This window comes from Octopus sinensis, linkage group LG4, assembly GCF_006345805.1.
Source record: "Octopus sinensis linkage group LG4, ASM634580v1, whole genome shotgun sequence".
NCBI classification, from domain to species: domain Eukaryota; kingdom Metazoa; phylum Mollusca; class Cephalopoda; order Octopoda; family Octopodidae; genus Octopus; species Octopus sinensis.
Window position 1 is genome coordinate 115,705,149 of NC_043000.1, and position 7,500 is coordinate 115,712,648.

The 7,500-nt window shown below is 37.4% G+C and overlaps 13 non-coding genes across 13 annotated transcripts; all 13 read right to left on the reverse strand.

The window, feature by feature from the left end:
* Window positions 1-47: 47 nt before the first annotated feature.
* Window positions 48-305, reverse strand: Trnay-gua. Its single transcript has 2 exons — window positions 269-305; window positions 48-83 (listed from the first exon to the last, which is right to left on the reverse strand). It is a non-coding gene; the product is annotated as a tRNA-Tyr (tRNA).
* Window positions 306-397: 92 nt separating this feature from the next.
* Trnay-gua lies at window positions 398-493 on the reverse strand. Its single transcript has 2 exons — window positions 457-493; window positions 398-433 (listed from the first exon to the last, which is right to left on the reverse strand). It is a non-coding gene; the product is annotated as a tRNA-Tyr (tRNA).
* A 92-nt stretch (window positions 494-585) lies between these two features.
* On the reverse strand, window positions 586-681 carry Trnay-gua. Its single transcript has 2 exons — window positions 645-681; window positions 586-621 (listed from the first exon to the last, which is right to left on the reverse strand). It is a non-coding gene; the product is annotated as a tRNA-Tyr (tRNA).
* Window positions 682-1,122: 441 nt separating this feature from the next.
* Window positions 1,123-1,218, reverse strand: Trnay-gua. The gene is made up of 2 exons: window positions 1,182-1,218; window positions 1,123-1,158 (listed from the first exon to the last, which is right to left on the reverse strand). It is a non-coding gene; the product is annotated as a tRNA-Tyr (tRNA).
* A 92-nt stretch (window positions 1,219-1,310) lies between these two features.
* Window positions 1,311-1,406, reverse strand: Trnay-gua. Its single transcript has 2 exons — window positions 1,370-1,406; window positions 1,311-1,346 (listed from the first exon to the last, which is right to left on the reverse strand). It is a non-coding gene; the product is annotated as a tRNA-Tyr (tRNA).
* A 92-nt stretch (window positions 1,407-1,498) lies between these two features.
* On the reverse strand, window positions 1,499-1,594 carry Trnay-gua. Its single transcript has 2 exons — window positions 1,558-1,594; window positions 1,499-1,534 (listed from the first exon to the last, which is right to left on the reverse strand). It is a non-coding gene; the product is annotated as a tRNA-Tyr (tRNA).
* Window positions 1,595-1,685: 91 nt separating this feature from the next.
* Trnay-gua lies at window positions 1,686-1,943 on the reverse strand. Its single transcript has 2 exons — window positions 1,907-1,943; window positions 1,686-1,721 (listed from the first exon to the last, which is right to left on the reverse strand). It is a non-coding gene; the product is annotated as a tRNA-Tyr (tRNA).
* Window positions 1,944-2,035: 92 nt separating this feature from the next.
* On the reverse strand, window positions 2,036-2,131 carry Trnay-gua. The gene is made up of 2 exons: window positions 2,095-2,131; window positions 2,036-2,071 (listed from the first exon to the last, which is right to left on the reverse strand). It is a non-coding gene; the product is annotated as a tRNA-Tyr (tRNA).
* Window positions 2,132-2,223: 92 nt separating this feature from the next.
* On the reverse strand, window positions 2,224-2,320 carry Trnay-gua. Its single transcript has 2 exons — window positions 2,283-2,320; window positions 2,224-2,259 (listed from the first exon to the last, which is right to left on the reverse strand). It is a non-coding gene; the product is annotated as a tRNA-Tyr (tRNA).
* A 92-nt stretch (window positions 2,321-2,412) lies between these two features.
* On the reverse strand, window positions 2,413-2,508 carry Trnay-gua. The gene is made up of 2 exons: window positions 2,472-2,508; window positions 2,413-2,448 (listed from the first exon to the last, which is right to left on the reverse strand). It is a non-coding gene; the product is annotated as a tRNA-Tyr (tRNA).
* A 441-nt stretch (window positions 2,509-2,949) lies between these two features.
* Trnay-gua lies at window positions 2,950-3,045 on the reverse strand. Its single transcript has 2 exons — window positions 3,009-3,045; window positions 2,950-2,985 (listed from the first exon to the last, which is right to left on the reverse strand). It is a non-coding gene; the product is annotated as a tRNA-Tyr (tRNA).
* A 271-nt stretch (window positions 3,046-3,316) lies between these two features.
* On the reverse strand, window positions 3,317-3,412 carry Trnay-gua. The gene is made up of 2 exons: window positions 3,376-3,412; window positions 3,317-3,352 (listed from the first exon to the last, which is right to left on the reverse strand). It is a non-coding gene; the product is annotated as a tRNA-Tyr (tRNA).
* Window positions 3,413-3,504: 92 nt separating this feature from the next.
* Trnay-gua lies at window positions 3,505-3,600 on the reverse strand. The gene is made up of 2 exons: window positions 3,564-3,600; window positions 3,505-3,540 (listed from the first exon to the last, which is right to left on the reverse strand). It is a non-coding gene; the product is annotated as a tRNA-Tyr (tRNA).
* Between the last annotated feature and the right edge of the window lie 3,900 nt (window positions 3,601-7,500).

Consider the following 7,500-nt stretch of genomic DNA (forward strand, 5'->3'; position numbering starts at 1 on the left):
CTTGAATGCTGTATGCCAAAAAAAGATTGTACAAAAATAATTAACGATCTCGCGAGACGGATTCGAACCACCGACCTAAGGATGACAGTCACATATTATTATACCTATTTCTTTATTACCCACAAGGGGCTAAACATAGAGGGGACAAACAAGGACAGACATAGGTATTAAGTCGATTACATCGACCCCAGTGCGTAACTGGTACTAAATTTATCGACCCCGAAAGGATGAAAGGAAAAGTCGACCTCAGTCACATATTATTATACCTCTACAGTCCTCCGCTCTACCAACTGAGCTATCGCGAGAACTGAAGTGTTGGTTGCAAAATAAATGATAATAGGTAATAAGCGCTTGAATGCTGTATGCCAAAAAAAGATTGTACAAAAATAATTAACGATCTCGCGAGACGGATTCGAACCACCGACCTAAGGATGACAGTTACATATTATTATACCTCTACAGTCCTCCGCTCTACCAACTGAGCTATCGCGAGAACTGAAATGTTGGTTGCAAAATAAATGATAATAGTTAATAAGCGCTTGAATGCTGTATGCCAAAAAAAGATTGTACAAAAATAATTAACGATCTCGCGAGACGGATTCGAACCACCGACCTAAGGATGACAGTCACATATTATTATACCTCTACAGTCCTCCGCTCTACCAACTGAGCTATCGCGAAACTGAATTGTTGGTTGCAAACTAAATGATAATAAGTAATAAGCGCCTGAATGCTGTATGCCAAAAAAAGATTGTACAAAAATAATTAACGATCTTTCGAGACGGATTGGAACCACCGACCTAAGGATGAGAGTTACATATTATTATACCTATTTCTTTATAACCCACAATGGGCTAAACATAGAGGGGACAAACAAGGACAGACATAGGTATTAAGTCGATTACATCGACCCCAGTGCGTAACTGGTACTTAATTTATCGACCCCGGAAGGATGAAAGGAAAAGTCGACCTCGGTCACATATTATTATACCTCTACAGTCTTCCGCTCTACCAACTGAGCTATCGCGAGAACTGAAGTGTTGGTTGCAAAATAAATGATAATAGGTAATAAGCGCTTGAATGCTGTATGCCAAAAAAAGATTGTACAAAAATTATTAACGATCTCGCGAGACGGATTCGAACCACCGACCTAAGGATGACAGTTACATATTATTATACCTCTACAGTCCTCCGCTCTACCAACTGAGCTATCGCGAGAACTGAAGTGTTGGTTGCAAACTAAATGATAATAGGTAATAAGCGCTTGAATGCTGTATGCCAAAAAAAGATTGTATAAAAATAATTAACGAACTCGAGAGACGGATTCGAACCACCGACCTAAGGATGACAGTCACATATTATTATACCTCTACAGTCCTCCGCTCTACCAACTGAGCTATCGCGAGAACTGAAGTGTTGGTTGCAAACTAAAGGATAATAGGTAATAAGCACTTGAATGCTGTATGCCAAAAAAAGATCGTACAAAAATAATTAACGATCTCGCGAGACGGATTCGAACCACCGACCTAAGGATGACAGTTACATATTATTATACCTCTACAGTCCTCCGCTCTACCAACTGAGCTATCGCGAGAACTGAATGTTGGTTGCAAACTAAATGATAATAAGTAATAAGCGCTTGAATGCTGTATGCCAAAAAAAGATTGTACAAAAATAATTAACGATCTCGCGAGACGGATTCGAACCACCGACCTAAGGATGACAGTCACATAATATTATACCTATTTCTTTATTACCCACAAGGGGCTAAACATAGAGGGGACAAACAAGGACAGACATAGGTATTAAGTCGATTACATCGACCCCAGTGCGTAACTGGTACTAAATTTATCGACCCCGAAAGGATGAAAGGAAAAGTCGACCTCAGTCACATATTATTATACCTCTACAGTCCTCCGCTCTACCAACTGAGCTATCGCGAGAACTGAAGTGTTGGTTGCAAAATAAATGATAATAGGTAATAAGCGCTTGAATGCTGTATGCCAAAAAAAGATTGTACAAAAATTATTAACGATCTCGCGAGACGGATTGGAACCACCGACCTAAGGATGACAGTTACATATTATTATACATCTACTGTCCTCCGCTCTACCAACTGAGCTATCGCGAGAACTGAAGTGCTGGTTGCAAACTAAATGATAATAGGTAATAAGCGCTTGAATGCTGTATGCCAAAAAAAGATTGTACAAAAATAATTAACGATCTCGCGAGACGGATTCGAACCACCGACCTAAGGATGACAGTTACATATTATTATACCTCTACAGTCCCCCCGCTCTACCAACTGAGCTATCGCGAGAACTGAAATGTTGGTTGCAAAATAAATGATAATAGTTAATAAGCGCTTGAATGCTGTATGCCAAAAAAAGATTGTACAAAAATAATTAACGATCTCGCGAGACGGATTCGAACCACCGACCTAAGGATGACAGTCACATATTATTATACCTCTACAGTCCTCCGCTCTACCAACTGAGCTATCGCGAAACTGAATTGTTGGTTGCAAACTAAATGATAATAAGTAATAAGCGCCTGAATGCTGTATGCCAAAAAAAGATTGTACAAAAATAATTAACGATCTTTCGAGACGGATTGGAACCACCGACCTAAGGATGACAGTTACATATTATTATACCTATTTCTTTATAACCCACAATGGGCTAAACATAGAGGGGACAAACAAGGACAGACATAGGTATTAAGTCGATTACATCGACCCCAGTGCGTAACTGGTACTTAATTTATCGACCCCGGAAGGATGAAAGGAAAAGTCGACCTCGGTCACATATTATTATACCTCTACAGTCCTCCGCTCTACCAACTGAGCTATCGCGAGAACTGAAGTGTTGGTTGCAAAATAAATGATAATAGGTAATAAGCGCTTGAATGCTGTATGCCAAAAAAAGATTGTACAAAAATTATTAACGATCTCGCGAGACGGATTCGAACCACCGACCTAAGGATGACAGTTACATATTATTATACCTCTACAGTCCTCCGCTCTACCAACTGAGCTATCGCGAGAACTGAAGTGTTGGTTGCAAACTAAATGATAATAGGTAATAAGCGCTTGAATGCTGTATGCCAAAAAAAGATTTTATAAAAATAATTAACGAACTCGAGAGACGGATTCGAACCACCGACCTAAGGATGACAGTCACATACCTCTACAGTGCTCCGCTCTACCAACTGAGCTATCGCGAGAACTGAAGTTTTGGTTGCAAACTAAATGATAATAGGTAATAAGCGCTTGAATGCTGTATGCCAAAAAAGATTGTACAAAAATAATTAACGATCTCGCGAGACGGATTCGAACCACCGACCTAAGGATGACAGTTACATATTATTATACCTCTACAGTCCTCCGCTCTACCAACTGAGCTATCGCGAGAACTGAAGTGTTGGTTGCAAACTAAATGATAATAGGTAATAAGCGCTTGAATGCTGTATGCCAAAAAAAGATTGTACAAAAATAATTAACGATCTCGCGAGACGGATTCGAACCACCGACCTAAGGATGACAGTTACATATTATTATACCTCTACAGTCCTCCGCTCTACCAACTGAGCTATCGCGAGAACTGAAGTGTTGGTTGCAAACTAAATGATAATAGGTAATAAGCGCTTGAATGCTGTATGCCAAAAAAAGATTTTATAAAAATAATTAACGATCTCGCGAGACGGATTCGAACCACCGACCTAAGGATGACAGTCACATATTATTATACCTCTACAGTCCTCCGCTCTACCAACTGAGCTTTTGCGAGAACTGAACTCTTGGTTGCAAAATAAATGATAATAGGTAATAAGCACTTGAATGCCAGACGGCTAGTTCTGTTTTAGTGTATAAGTATTGTTATATTATTGTCTGTCGCGTGACATAGTTAACACAACAGGTTACTCGCTTTAGGCAGCAACTTCGTATGTATATATATATATATACTGACTACTGTGTTTGTGTGTGTGTGTGTGTGAGCCGAAGATGTACATACACAAACACAACTACGCATATAGACACACACGCACACTGAAGCACATCGTTCTGTTTCCCTGATGTAATCTGTCTATCTATCTATCTATCTATCTATCTATCTATCTATCTATCTATCTATCTATCTATCTATCTATCTATCTATCTATCCGTTTGTGAGTGTGTGAGTGTGTATGTGTATGTGAATGTATGTGTATATGTGTTCGTGTGTGTCTACATATGCACATGTATATCTATGATACATGTGTGAATCCATGTATTATATATATTTTATCTTTTGATTGAGGCAATGTCTGGTAATTATTCTATTAGCATATTTTGCAGAACTGCTAAGTTACGGGGACGTTATCAAACAAACACCGGTTGTCAAGCGCTGATAGTGGTCAAACCTAAACACAAAGATACACACACACTTACATGCATATATTAGACGGGCTTCCACACAGTTACTGCTGTAAAAATTAACACTTCCCTCTCCAAGCCTAGATTCGAAACCGAATCTAAGAATTCTCGTTCGTCCAAACCACCACGATCAACAGGCACGAAAAAAGATTTTCTTTGTCCTATCAAAAAGTGATTGATTATCTCCCTTTGACCTACAACCTCAGCCATGTCAGGCGAAGTTCAAATGGACAGGAGCTGACCTATTTTGGTACAAATTCTTCTGCAGTATGCCTGTCCTTCTAGCTGCCATGATTATTATAAATACGGTGGTCAACAGAGGGACAGACAAGAAAAAAGGCCAAGCAGGCAAACGAGAAAGGTCTACGACACGACAGAAGGTTCTGGCAGACCGCAGAGACCGAGAGTAATGTTCGAAGTTCCACGGTAGACTACTGTCTCCGACGAACTACGCGCGCACACACACACACACACACACACACACACACATACAAACATTCATTTCTGACATATCACTTCCACAGATGTACCCTGTTTCGTATTTCTTATTTTTTTATTGCCCACAAGGGGCTAAACATAGAGGGGACAAACAAGGACAGACAAAGGGATTAAGTCGATGACATCGACCCCAGTGCGTAACTGGTACTTAATTCATCAACCCCGAAAGGATGAAAGGCAAAGTCAACCTCGGCGGAAATTGAACTCAGAACGTAACGGCAGACGAAATATCTATTTCTTTACTACCCACAAGGGGCTAAACACAGAGAAGACAAACAAGGACAGACAAACGGATTAAATCGATTATATCGACTCCAGTGCCTAAATGGTACTTAATTTATCGACCCCGAAAGGATGAAAGGCAAAGTCGACCTCGGTGGAATTTGAACTCAGAACGTAGCGGCAGACGAAATACCGCTACACATTTCGCCCGGCGTGCTAACGATTCTGCCAGCTCGCCGCCCTGTTTCTATTTCTAGCAACTCGTTGCGGTTGTCAACATTTTGCATGTAGTGAAGAATTATGTATACCAATGACAAATTAAGTCCAGTGAATAAATTATTTTTAACTATGAATCGATTCACTCATTTGTTTACTTCCAAGACATACACATTCCTTATGCACCCGTTCACCTGATACACACATTTCACCACAACACCGTCTACCAAATTAACTTACAAGGCATTGCTCGGCTCAGACTTTTATCCAAGATGTCATAAAGTGGGACTGAACCTGGATCCATGTGGTTCGGAAGAAAATGTCTTATTACACAGCCCAACATCTATGTATATACATGAAATGTTTATAAATGCATATGTATATATATATATATATATATATATATATATATATATATATATATATATTATATATTATATATATATATATATGTTCTATTTTATTAACATATTATACGACTAAACGCACGCACCCTATTAAGTAAGATTGTTCTGTTTATCAAGTTAGCCTTGATATTAACTCTCACGCGACTCTGCATCTTTCTTTCTTTCTCTCCCATTCCCTTTTTCGTTTTTTTTCCCTCACTTAACTTGTCTCTTCCTCTCTCTCTCATTCTTCATTCTCTCTCTCCCTTTCACCATTCTTCATGGTCTCCTCGCACCATTCCCCTTCTTCTTCTCTCTCTTCCTCTTGCTCCTCCTCCCCCATTCCCGTCGTCCATCTGCGACGATACTTCCGTCGTAACTGCTATCCTGTCTTTTCTCGCCCGCCTTCTAAGGCTACTGGTCGACATTTTTTCTCTCTCGTCGTCCACTTTAATCCAGCGTTTGCAATACTTTTTTCGTCTGGCGTTAACAGCCCTTCTTATCTTGTTCTCCTTGTCCTGTCTCTCACTGTTATATATTTATTTTTCCACTGTTTATATATATATTTTTTACTGTTTATATGTTTGTACTGTCGTTACCGTCTTGCTTTTTTTTACCCCTCTGCGAAAAGATCTCAGAATTTTAATTGATTTGCTTTTCGCAGGAAGGAAGTTTTCTTCGAAGTATACGTCTCGCTTTTATCCTTCGAAACGTTTAGTAGATGAAACCTTAGCGACTGAAGAAGGGGATTTTTCGTTGTGCTTATTGTCCTGTATCTCTTTTTTTGCTTGTCTTGTTCCTTGGTTTGTGTCTATGTTTTCCGTCTCTCTATGTGTTCGACGTCTTTTTGGTGTCCTGTACACATATATGCGTGTATATGTACATGTAGAGGTAGGTACGTACATATATGTTTATATATATGCATATGTTCTATTTTATTAACATATATATATATATATATACACGTTTTTACACACACTCACACATAGGCGCAGTCAAACGACAAACAAATAAAAGAATAAAAAAATATACATATACATATGCGTTACACAACACCTCTTTCCTCTTGTTACACACACACACACTCACACACATATACGCATACATATAACACATACATGTACTTATATAAACACACAAACGCCCTCTCATATATACTTATATATATATAAAAGTATATATGTAAATATATATATATATGTATATATATATATATATATATATATATATATATATATATATATATATATATATATATATTATATATGTATGTATATATGTATAACATCTATGTATGTATACACACACATACGCATACACTTAACACATACATGTACTTATATAAACACACAACGCGATCTCATATATACTTATATATATATATAAAAGTATATATGTAAATATATACATGTATATATATATATATATATATATATATATATATATATATATATATTATATATGTATGTATATATGTATAACATCTATGTATGTATACATACGCATACACTTAACACATACATGTAGTTATATAAACACACACAAACGCCCTCTTATATATACTTATACACACATACACAAACATACACACACATATATATATTTATATGTATATGTATGTATATATATATATATTATATATATATATATATATGTATGTATATCTATCTATGTATATGTATATGTATGTATGTATGTATATCTATCTATGTATATGTATGTATGTATGTATGTATATCTATCTATGTATATGTATATGTATGT